Here is a 12,756-nt window from a genome sequence, read left to right as displayed (position 1 = left end):
GGGTTAGATTGCTGCTCAGTTATTGGGCCGTAAAGCTTGCTAATAAATTCATAGTCTCTGTCTCATTTATTTGAGAGCTAGTCAGGATAAAAAAAAATTTGTCACTTTTAAAATTGCTCTAACAGTCTTTTTCTTTATTTAGACATTATTATGGGATATAACGTGGATCTGCTAAAGTACCACAGCCATGGAGGTATATCACTGCAAGAGGAGGATGGCAAATGAAAACATCCAAGGACAATAGTATCAGCCTTTCATATCTCTCCAGGATAGTTGTAAGGCTCTGTGAAAGCTGGCAGTGAAGGCTACCCTGGTACAGCCAGCTCCTGGGGTGAGCGCTGAGCGCACGCTGTATGTACTACATGCACGGACTCCTTAACCAACATGGGGATGTTTACTGGTTTCTGCATTTAAGAAAATTTCGGTACAAGAATTTGCTTATGTTAAATAAGCTGGACAGAGACTGGGGGCCATACACAACAAAGAATAGAGACTTTGTCACCTAACTGACAGTGCTTATAAATAAAAAGCAGCAATTAGTAACCACAGAGCCTGAGCAGGCAACAGTGAGTCTCATATTCAGAGTTGCTATATTATTTGAAATGCTAAGTTTTCAAAAACAAGAAAATTATGAAATGTGCAAATAAACAAAGCATGTCTTCTACATGACTTTAAAAAATATTTTATGTATATGAGTATACTGTAGCTGTCTTCAGACACTCCAGAAAAGGGCATCAGATCCCATTACAGATAGTTGTGAGCCACCATGGGGTTGCTGGGAATTGAACTCAGGTCCTCTGGAAGAGCACTGAGCCATCTCTCCAGCCCCATACATGACCTTTTTAAAAGTAGGGGGTTTTTTTTGCCAGGCACACAAAATACATGTATGTGTGAAGGATCCAGATATGGTAGCTAATGATTTTAATCTTCTTACTTGAGAGGCTAAGGAAGATTATGAGTTCAAGACCAGCCTGAGCTATTTATGACTAATCAAGATTGTCAACTTGGTTGGATTGAGAGGGCCTGAGGCATTAGTAAAGTATTTCTCTGGAGGTGTCTATGAAAACATTTCTAGAAAGGGCTAACTAAGGGGAAAATATTGGAATGTGAGCAATGTGTGTGTGTATGTGTGTCTGTCTGTCTGTCTGCTTGCCTGTCTGCCTGCCTGACTGTGTCTCCCCCTGCCATGCACCTGGCAGTGACTAGCTCTTCCTCACCATGCCTTGCTGCCGTGATATCCAGTGGCCTCAAACAGAACCAGGAATCTAGCGGACTGAACCCCATGAGAACGTGAGCCAAGATAAACCCTTCTTCCTTTAAGTTACTCCTCAGCAATGTGCCCCGTGGCCACGGAAAGTCAGACCAGCACAGACAATTCCTAACAGAGGTAGGTCACCACTGTGACAACCTAGTCCGGTAGTTTAGAAGTAGTTTGCCAGGGGAATTTTGAATTTTTGGAAATGTGGGCTAAGGGGAGCCTAGAATGCTAACTACGCAGTCTAACAGTCAATTCTGGGAGGAACTCAGACGATCAGAATGCCTATGGGAAATTTAGACTGTGCTCATGAGGTTTCAGATGGCGACGCAAACTCCATTAGGGCTAGAGGCTATTGTGTTACATTAAGGAAAGGACTTGTCTGCGTTTTATCTGTGCTCTGACACTTTGTGGGAGGTTGGGTTTAAAGGTGCTGGACTAATTAAACTGGTGGAAGGAATTTCGAGGCAGCTTGGCATTCTGGCTGTGGCGTGGGTATTTATTTACCCAACTTTACAGTGGGAATTATTAGCACTAATAAGAGAAAAGGTTTGAAGGGGGAGATGTGTGAAGCTGAGGCCAAGGAGAGAGTGTGGCTGTCAAAGAGATTAGGTTCATCAAATAGAAGCCATGTTCTTTACACCAGGACAACAGCAAAGATACTGTCAGAGCATCTTAGAAATAGGTTGGACCCTACCTATCACAGGCTCAAAGCTATGGAAGTCTCAATTCACTGGAAAGAATTTGCTTTAAGACAGAGTTTCAGAGCTTCTTGTTTTCCAGGCTTCTCTACCTAGGTACCGGGAAGCTGCTGCAGTCATGGTTCCGAGGGGCCTGGCTACTCCTCAAGGTGGTAGCAGACCCTGGCACCAATTGACGCGGTTCTGGTTTTGTAGGTATGCAAAAATGCAAAGTTACAAGTCATGGAGGCTTCCACCCAGATTTCAGAGGAAGGCTTGGGAGATGGGAGAGGGAACACAGAGAGGGAGCGGGGTCTCTGGATCTCACTCCGGGATGATGATGCATGAACCAACGGGGCTGAAACTTCAGGACCAAGGGAAGCACAAGGAAGTTAGAGGCTCCCAGAATGTAGACAGGATTGTCTGCCAAGAGCAAGCGGGCCATAGGGGTGGGACTTAGGGCAGGAAGTCCCAAGCCCATGGGGCCCACATCACAATACCATGGGCCGTGGGTGCTGGACATGGAGCTTCAGGGTTTGATTTCTTTCCATGCAGGGTTTTGTTTTTGTTTTGGTCTGATGCTTTTCTTGCTCATCTCCCATTCCCTTCTCTGGAATAGAAATGTTTACTCTGTGCCATTGTATGCAGTACAGGTATTTGTATTTCTTTTTTGATGCTTACAGGAACTCAAGGTAAATGTTTGCTTTGTGTCTCAGAGGAGCGTCTGAGCAATGCTGGAATTGTTAAGCCAGTGAGGGCTCTTCGAGATAGACTGAATGAATTTTGCATTAGAAGATTAACGGGTGCCTTTTGAGGTCCAGGGGCGAGATGTTACCGTTTAAGGGGATGTAATTAGGTATTAAGTTTACAAGGGCTAAACTTGGGTGGCTAAGTTTGATCTTTGACTGGCTTGGACTGAGAGGCTTAAGAGATGAGAAACCATATCTCTGGATGGGGGCATTTCCAAAGAGGATGAACCATGGTGAGAACCCCTGCCCTGAATATGAATGGCATTATCCCAAGATGAGCTGGAAGGAAGGAAAGAAGAGAGGTCACTAGTGAAGGCACAGTGTGTGTGTGTGTGTGTAAGCGTGTGCGCGCGCGCGCTTCTGGGCTGCCGTGTGATTTCAACTTTGTCCTACAATCCCCTCTGCCATCGAGGTATGGTCTCACTGCAAACCAGATACACAGGAGCAGCTGCCGTGGGTGAAGTCTAGATAGCCGCTTCTCATTTAAGTTGTTTTCCTGTATTCTCTTCCAGCAGCAAAAAGTTTAGCACAAGTATCCAGCAAGGCCTGGTCTGAGAAAAGTAACGAAATAAGACACAGAATGTTGACTCAGGATCTTTGAAGACAAAAATATTAACACTTCTATAAGGAAATATATCCAAAAAATCTGGTGAACTTTATTAATTAAGCAAAGATTTCTTGTACACCATGACAATGGTAGGATTCATAATAGAAAAAAAAATGAGACCATGTTTTCAGGAGACCCTGTTAGAAAAACAGCAAGCGTAGAGATGGCAAACTAGACATACGTTCTGATAACGTATAGGCAAAATGTATAAAGGAGTATAAAATTTCAACAACACTAAAACAATCCAGTTTCTAAATAGACACAATCTCTTGCTGAGTGGTGGTGGCACACACCTTTAATCTCAGAGTTAAGGCCAGCTTGGCCTCAGAGTGAGTTCCAGGACAGCCAGGGCCACACAGAGAAACCCTGTCTCTAAAAACAAACCAACCCTTACAAAGATCTCACCAGAAAACATATGTGAATAGCAAATCATCAGCATGTCAATAAATCAACAGGAGAAAAGATGCACGGATGTTGTAACTTGGGGAGGAGTGAATCACCGCAGTGTGATTACACACAAAGCCAGCCTGAGTCCCATGTGTAATGATCTCGTCACAGGGGAAAAGGACATGTGGGGATAGAGGCAATTCAGAAAGACAGGAAATAATGATCAAGAGAGCAAATGGACCCTGAGACAGAAATTAGCTTGTAAAATCATTCTTCTTGGAATCTGAATGAGCCCGGGGGACAGGGACAGGCACTGTGTGTGACATAGTCCATGCAGGTACGATTGCAGTTCTTAGCCTCTTTTTCTGTAATATGAAGTAGAGCCTTAAGGTGGAAACAGAAAGCAAATGTGTCCTTTTAGTTCAATCTGGAGGGCATAATACATGATGAAATATCACTTTCCACACCAAGGCTGTCCCTAATAGGAGAGGGGAGCTAGTGGTCAAGAACCTTGAGTCTAAGTTTAGCATGTGAAAACATCAAAGTACCACAACTTGTGCCATTGTCTGAATCCCAATAGTACAGTACAAAATTTTGTTGTCTAATGAAGCTAAATACATATTTACCTGGCCCATCCTTACACTTCAAGGTACTTATCCAAGACAACTGATACAATCCAGTGTCCATCACTATAAGAACATGTATTAAAAATGCATGCCAATGCCGGGCAGTGGTGGCACATACCTTTAATCCCAGCACTTTAGAGGCAGAGGCAGGTGGATTTCTAAGTTCAAGGCCAGCCTGGTCTACTGTGTGAGTTCCAGGACAGCCAGGGCTACACAGAGAAACTCTGTCTTCCCCTCCCCCCCCCGAAATAAATATACGTCAAACAATAGGAAATTACTCCATAGCAAAGTCAGCCTAATAATGCATAATAGAACAGGGATGGACCTCGGATATTGACAGAAATGTTATTATACTGTTTAGTCCATGTAAACAGCATTCTGAAAAAGGCAAAGCCAGAGACTTGAACCAGATCCTTACCTGCCAGAGGCTGGAGACAGCAACAGACTAAAGTGGAACAGAAGTAATTTGTGGGTGTAAGGGAATTAATTCTGTGCATCTTAAATGCTGTGGTGGTTAGTTACACAGTGACAAGCATTTGCGAAAATCCCCAGGGCCTAAGGTCATAGCTCAGTGGTAGAACAGGTAAACACTGGGCCCAGTCCCCAGCAACAAAACCAACCACATAAGCAAACTTCCCGAACATCAGAAAGGGTGGCTTTTCCTAAATGTCAACAATCAACCGAGTGGCACCTTGCTGTGGCCACTAAAGCACCGGGGTCCTCCAAGTCAGAGACCACTGGTGTAATTAGTTCAGGGACTTCTAGAGGAGGGTTGCTAACCTGTAGAGTTGATGGGTGTGGCTGGCACCGAGACCTGAATCTCAGCCTGAGTCTACGCACTGGAGACATACCCATGGGGAATATACTGCCAACCACAGGATAGATAATAGGGTGCGGCCTTCGTGTTAATGAAGAGAGTCTTTGTGTGAACACGTCTGCGAAGGGCAGGCCCAGCTCCTGAATCATGGCCTGCAGCACCAGGGAATGGTCGCTGCCTGAGTCAGGCTTTGCAGCTTTTTGGCCTAAAAGCATGAAACACTGGTAATGAATCCAGCTGTCAGGAAGCTTCCTGCCGTCCCGTTGAACTGTTTTCAGTTCTTCTTCCCCCAGTAGGGATCAAGCAGAACACACATTTCAAACAACTTCTTCTGCGAGATAACTCAGTGCTGAGAGCACATCTTTCTCTGTCCTGAGCTTTACGCTCTGACAGGCTCCTGTGACATTTCTGAGCACACAAGATGAGGAGGAGTTGCCTGCCCTAGAGGCTTAACTCCCCCAGGGTGGGCAGAGGCTACCGAGCTCAAGGCCACCAACGTCTGGCTGACGCAAGTGTTTTTCCTTCTTTCTCTAACAATGAAAGAATCTTTTATCAGATTATAAAACAAGTCTGCAAGACCTGTTTTGTGCTTCCATAGCAGAAAACCAGAAGCTGGGTAATTTGTAAAGAAAAGGATTTGTCTCCCTGGAAGTCCAAGGTTGGGGGCGAGCAGACCCTGGTGAGAGTCTCCTTACATGACAGAGCACATCACATGGGCACGAGGAAAAGAGAGAGGCCAAGCTTACTCCTGGGTGGAAACTGCTAACCAAAGACGGCACCGATCCGATCGTGAGGGCGGATTCCCTGGGACCGAATCATCTCTGAGGGGTCTCACCTCTCAACACCGCTCCGAGGTTAAGTTTCCAACAATGACCTTAGTGGGCCAGGCTCTGGCCGTAGCAAAAGCAGGCAACTGCTAAGGCCCGCACATCCCATATTTTTCTTGAGTATACTGAGCTCTTGAGTTCAAAGAGCATGAATGTTAAATAATTAGAAATAAATGTCCGAGCATTTGCAGGGTATGTGTCAGAGATAGCACATGGTGGTTTCCAACCGCTTAGAAGTGTCACCTACAGGTGACATGGTCTAATATTATTCTATTGCTTAGTTCTGAAGTTCTTCGAGGCAGAAAACTGGGCCATGTTTAAGTCTTCCATGTTCGTTGTGATAGGGAGTGAACAAAAGACAGGGAATAGAAGTAATAATCTCAGTATCGTTTTCCTGCCCCTGGGATGTAAGCCCCAACACGGCGAGGCTTGAGGAAAGGAACTTGGCAGGGGAGGGAAATTGCTGTGGTTGGCGGTCTCTGTCGGTTTGGAAAAATCCCAACATCTTCCCAGCGTCTGGTATCTCCTGTAGCTCAGAAGCCATCACCAAGTGCTGCTGTCTGTCTGTCCAGCCTCACTGTTATTGCCTCCCACAGTGAGCTCCTTCTTAATTATGTCCATGTGTGTGTGCATATGTGCATGGTGTGCACATGCGTGAGGTCATGCATAGGCAGAAGTCAACACAGGCTACCTTCCTTAATTGCTTTCCACGTTTTTAAAAATTACATTATTTAATCTATTTGTTTGTGCGTGCATGCGTAGGTGTGCCTGTGTGTGTTTTCCTGTGCAAGAGTGTGGGCACACAGACGTCACAGACAACTTGCAGAAGTCAGTTTTCTCTTCCCTCCTGTCATGTGACTCCCACGGATGACCTGCTGAGCCACGGCTCTAGCCTTTCACTCTGTTTTGAAACATAGCCTCTCTCTGAACCTGGACCTCACTTACTCAGCTAGACAGGCTGGCCAGCCAACTCCAGGGCTCCTCTTGGTTGGGCCTTCTTAGCTTTAGGATTACAGGCAGGAGCCATGGGTGGGCCTTTTGTCTGGATTCCCATTGGACCCTCAGGTTTGAATGGCAGATGTGTTGCCAACCGAGCGCTCTCCCAGGCCCTCCTTTTGTCAATGACCATTTCTCTGGAGCCTCGCTGCATCGTCCCACTGTGAGGTGCTTCGCTCTGTGCTGTCCTCTGTGCTGTCCGAGGCATTTATTCCTCAGCAGAGAGCTCGCTGCTCCACTACCACATTCAGTGTTCCCCCTCACCTTTGGAACCATTGGACTGCCACATCCCAGCCTTCTAACCTGCTCCTTCTAATCTCCGTGCTCACACTATGCTGAACCGTCCTCCCTCAAGCCCTATTCTTCCCCTCTGTACCCCGTACTTGAAGTTCTTTCTCAACCTCAGTTTCTAACAGCCACCCAGGCCAATCCAGCTCCAGTGATATACGAACCTACAGGACTCCCCACAGTTCTGGACGTGTACGCTCTCTCCTGTGCCGTATATGCGCAGTAAACAGATCCTGATTTGTACAACTGAAGTCCACCTCAGCCAATGCATGCACCCATGAACGACTTGTTCCTGGTCCAGGCTCAGTAGGCGGAGGCTTCCTCCGTTGGTCAGCAAATCTGTGTGAGGTTAGAGTGAATACGTGAATGAATAGATCTGGGGTTAGAATTGGAAGAAAGGAAACCAGGCCGTTTGTTACTATAATAAAGGACGCTAGGAGCACAGCTGGGGACAGACAATTCAGCACACCCTATAGAGGAGAAAAGACCTCAAGCCATGTGGAAAGGGAGACTATTCTTGGTGACAGTCTCACATCCTTCCTGTAGCCAAACTTCTCTACAAACTGTAACATATGTCCTTATCTTTATAGATACGTTCTGTTACCCAGAAACCATGGTCCTCAGGGAAGTCCGGGTAGGCGGTTTGTCATCCAGTCCTAGTAGTAACAATAGCAAAGCACAAGCCATTTTTGTGTTATTTTTAAGACATGTGGATTAGTTATTTTAAAATCAGTAGATGTGCTATTTAAAAAAGAGTTGGACCATCAGATATAATATTGGTGTGGTTTCACAAAATATATACAAAAAAATTTAAGCTATTTTGTTCACTCCCCCCCCCCCACCTCCCTTCTTGGTGCTTTTTACATTTTTACCCCTACCCTGGGTTCCCCTGTGTAGCTCTGGCTGTCTTGGAACTCATTTTGTAGTCAAGGCTGGCCTTGAACTCTCAGAGATCCACTTGCTTCTACCTCCCCAGTGCTGGGACGTATGCCCTTTTCTTATAATTTTCTCTTAGAAGCAGTGTGCAAAGGAGTCCCCAGAATTTAGGGTCTTTGCATGAAAGCGCTATAAACATCACTACTGAGAGATGCTTTTATGCAAGGTGGAATGGGCAGGATATGGTCCTCAAGAGCAAACAAATAAAGGAAAATGTATGTGCACAAAGATTCAGGAGGTGCTCAACAGAAGCGCTCACCCAGGCCACCAAACCTGGGGTTCTCTGTCACATTTCAGAACTGTGTCTGTCACAGACTGCAGAACCTACCTGTTCTCATGCTGCTCAGCTTGTGAGACGTCTGGTCTACTACATGCGGCAGGCGTCATTTCCCCTCAGCCTATTTTCCAGAAGAGGTCGTCAGCTCTCATTCCGGATGGTTGTGAGCCACCATGTGGTTGCTGGGATTTGAACTCAGGCCCTTCGGAAGAGCAGCCAGTACTCTCACCCGCTGAGCCATCTCACCAGCCCTCTCCTCAGCCTATTTTAAAAGTCATTAGATAATTTTAGAAATAGGACTCTTTTTCCTGGATGCCTTGTGGGGAACTTGGATTCGACTCCTAGCTAATCAAAAAGTAATCAGCGTGGGGCTGTAGGGCTCAGTGGTTAGAGCTCTTGCTGCCGCTGTCCAGGACCCAGGGTGGGTTCCCAGCTCCCACAAAATGTCTCATAGCCATCAGCAACTCCAGTCCTACAGGCATCCAACTCCATCTTCTGGCCTCAGAAGGTACACCTCGTGGTGTGGTACCCCTAGTGCAGGCAAAACGCTCATGTGCACAGAAGGAAAATAAATCCATCTTTTTGAAAAAAATCAATCGGTGACTCACTTGCATGGCTCTGGTTGTAGTCAGGAGAGACGGACACCTTTCCCTCCGGTGTCTGAGTCACTTCTGTTTCCAAAAGCAGACTCTAAGCTTCCTCATTTCAACAGGAATCTCTTCATTTTCTGCTTATTCTAAAACATTTCTAGTACCAAGAGTTTCACATATGAATACTAATAGAGCACAGCCTCTTTCTCTTCGTGCACCAAGGTAAGTCTCACACGCAGTTTTGTCAGGAGCTGTGAACTAGGAACCCTGGGAGCGTAGAGAGTGAATACTGAATTTCCTTTTTCTTCTCCCCCAAAGTACCTAGTGCAGGGTCTGTGAGCATGACACACCCACACGTACACAAATATGTAGGAACGTGTGTGCTTGTATGTGCACACAGGCTTGTTACCTGCCCAGGGAGTTCAATGACCTGATTTTCCATGAACTGTGGAGAATATCAATAATACTATAGGTTCCAGAGAGTGAAAATCCCAGCCATGTTTATGCAATGGTTGCTTAGCATGTTTTATTTAGTAGCCATGGCTAAACAGTTGTCTTAATAAACAGGTTTCTATCTACTTTTAGTATCAATAAGTCGCATCAGTCTCATAGTGTTACTGACTGAAAAAAAAAGTCCTCTGTTTGCACAGACGGAGTTTTATTTTAGTTTGTCCTTTGTAATCAGTCTGATTTGAATGATAATGCCTATTTTTCCTCCTTTTCAAAACTTGTGGGTGCGCCAGGCACGATGCTGCTTTAGAGGCAGGCAGATCTGTAGGAGGTCCATGCCAGTCTGGTCTACACAGCAAGTTTCAGGCCAACCAGGTCTACATTATGAGACCCTATCTCAAAATAAAACTGTCAACCTACTTAAAGTGAACAATCTGTAAGGGTTCAGAGGTCAAGTGGAACAGAGGTTCAGCCATCTGTGAGATATCAAAAAATCCTTTGATCTGATTACCCAGCTCAGAACTTTCCCTTTCTCTGCTATAAAAATGAGGACAAGACCAGTAACAGGCTAAGCAAGCAGAAGTGCTGCCAGTCCTGACAGCTGGAGTTCAAACCCCAAAACCCACACGATAGGGGAGAACACACTCCTGAAAGTTTGCTCTGACCTCCACATGTGAGCCTTGACATGTGCAAGAGAGAGAGAGAGAGAGAGAGAGAGAGAGAGAGAGAGAGAGAGAGAGAGAATATTTAAATGTATAATGAAAAAAGTCTTTAAATGTCACATGCACACACACACACATACACACACACACACACAGAGAGAGAGAGAGAGAGAGAGAGAGAGAGAGAGAGAGAGAGAGAGAGAGAGTAAATAAATGAACAGATCACTACAGGGGATTGTATAAGAAAATGTGTGTGAAAGAATTGGCACACAATAGGCCCCACGAGAAATTAGATTAGTGCCACCACTGTTCTTCCCCACGGACCCACACTCCAGGCTCTTGGAGAGCACCTGTAAATGACAGTAAGTTTAAGAACATCTTTCAGGTACCGAAGCCGTTGGGACCCCTGAAGCCCTGTGCAAAGAGAGAACCTCGCTCTTCCATCCTCGCCTGCCACCACGGCCTTCTCTCTGTACACAGTCTGGCCCCATCCCTGCTCCTCCAACGGTCATGACTGCCCCACTTCAGAGCCTTCTCGGCTGCCTTGTTCTCTGTGCAGGCTCTAGAATACTCTAGGCCTTCCTGTCACTTATGCCATCTCTAAATGTCACTTACTTAGCCCTGCTCGAGATTATGTATACCTTTACGCTTCCTCACTCGGAGTATCCAGAACTACTTTTTTTTTTTTTAAGTAGTTGTTGCATTCCTAATCGTATCACCCTACATATTGCTTTCTTGACAACCAAATTGCAAGACACGCTCCGTGCAAAGTCTTAGCCCTCGGCATCTCAGGAATGTGTCTGTATTGGGACTAAAAAAGCCTTTAAGTAAGTGTTTGAGTTAAAATGGGGGACATTATGATGGGACCTGACTGAATCTGACTGGTGGTCTTCCAATAAGAAATGAGGGATTGTGCGATCACTTGGTTTGGAGGACCAGATGGTCCCTACCCCTTTCCACGAGCATCTTTCTCCATCATGGATGGCTGAATGCCCGTTGCCCACATTCTGCTTTCTTTTAGGTCATCCTCATAGATCGGATCACCCCCGTCATCCCACCAGCTACTCAACCGCTTCGGTCTCAGGCATCTACCTATGCATCAGTTCGCTGTTTGACCCAGGTGTGTGGGGTCTGGCTGGGCCAGGATGGAAGAAAGAAGTCAAAGGGACAGCTGGGGGAATCAGATCTTGAACTTTCTTCATGGCTCTTCCAGAGCTCAGAGCCCAGGTACCTTGGCCACAGATCCCTTGTGAGCAGAGATGTTACTGGGCACGTGGGTGCTGGGACTCAGGTACCCTGTGTTGCCAGATAGGGGATTTCTAGGAATCGCTGGGCTATGGTTATGGTGAGTCTTCAGCTGTGAGGGTAGGGAGGGGTTGTGAAGGGTATTTCCCGTGGGTCAGCCTTTTGTTCCCCTTTCCCCGAAGGTCTATAAATGGTTAATCTACCTGAGCCGGCAGGGGAAGTTTTCTGCCCGTCTATAAAGTTTGGTTCCTGAAGGCGGATTTTTTTTTTTTTAAATCCAGCAAGTGTCAGATAATTGGAAGGGTGGAGCGAGGCTGCAAACCACGGCGCACCTTTGTCAGGACTTGTTTTTGAAGGAAAGCGCTGAAGGAAACAGGAGGGAGGGAAGAAGCGAACATTTTTGAATGATCACTCAGCTTTAACACACCTTGACTGGGTCTGGATTTAAAAAAAAAAGTAATAATAAAGTGCCAGGGCAAACTTCTAGAAGAAAAGCCGAGGGAGAGAGAGGGAGAGAGAGAGAGAGGGTGTCTGCCTGAAGCGGTTCCCGGCTCCTCCAGACTCGAAGCCAGGTGAGGAACAGGAGCGCTGACTTTTCTTTTCCTTTTTCTCTCTCTGAGATTCGGTTTGAGGCTTGCTTTCAATTGTAAAATGTTTATGGGAGAAAAGAAGATGAGATTCATGTCTGGTGTTCTGGTTGAGCTTAATGGGTCACACATGAGCGTGTGCATGCATGCAGCTTAGGCTTGGTGTTTTAAAGGAATACCGAGGAGGATCCTTATGAGGCAAAGGGAAGGTCAGTGGAGAGCCAGCAGGCTTTCCTGGCAAGGCCTTTTCTCCGTTATTGCCAGTGTTGTAAAGAGGCTTGGTAGTAAACTGCTCTTTCGGGCTGGCGTTCCCACCCTCTCCCTCTTCCACTGGATGGTGGAATGGCTCAGCAGTTGGAGTGCGAGTGAGTGGTGGCCTCCCAGGCATATCCTAGGATGCCCAGGCCTCTGATGCTAGAAGGGTCACATTAAGCTCTGGGGGCTAATAGACATGGCTGTTCATCTTGTTATATACTTCCCCTAAAAAGGAAAAGCAGAGTCTTCAAATGGTATAACTGGCTCAGTAATTTTCTAGAGTCAAAATGGAAGGGAAAGAGAGGAGAGAGAGGGGAAAGAGATGGGGGAGAGAGAGAGGGAGAGAGAGAGAGAGAGAGAGAGAGAGAGAGAGAGAGAGAGAGAGAGAAGAGAGAGGGAGAAGAAAGGAAAGGCAGAGAGATAATAGAGGAGAGAGAGAGAGGCAGAGAGAGAGGAGAAGAGAGGGGAGAGAGAGAGAGAGGCAGAGAGAGAGAGAGAGAACTGTTTCAATGCTTGTACTCT

General features: G+C 46.2%; 1 protein-coding gene across 2 annotated transcripts in view; it reads left to right on the top strand.

Annotated features, from left to right (window-relative positions):
• Positions 1-11,665: 11,665 nt before the first annotated feature.
• Positions 11,666-12,756, top strand: part of Col17a1 (collagen type XVII alpha 1 chain) — a 43,447-nt gene continuing 42,356 nt past the window's right edge. The window contains exon 1 of one of the 2 annotated variants that reach the window (XM_021193950.1): positions 11,666-11,964. The gene's annotated coding sequence lies outside the window, so the exon portion shown is untranslated. The remainder of the gene's footprint in view (positions 11,965-12,756) is intronic. The other variant, XM_021193941.2, reaches the window with a different exon arrangement.

Source organism: Mus pahari, chromosome 1 (genome assembly GCF_900095145.1).
Source record: "Mus pahari chromosome 1, PAHARI_EIJ_v1.1, whole genome shotgun sequence".
NCBI classification, from domain to species: Eukaryota; Metazoa; Chordata; class Mammalia; order Rodentia; family Muridae; genus Mus; species Mus pahari.
Note: the sequence above shows the minus strand (reverse complement) of the source record. Positions and strands in the feature narration are given on the sequence as shown.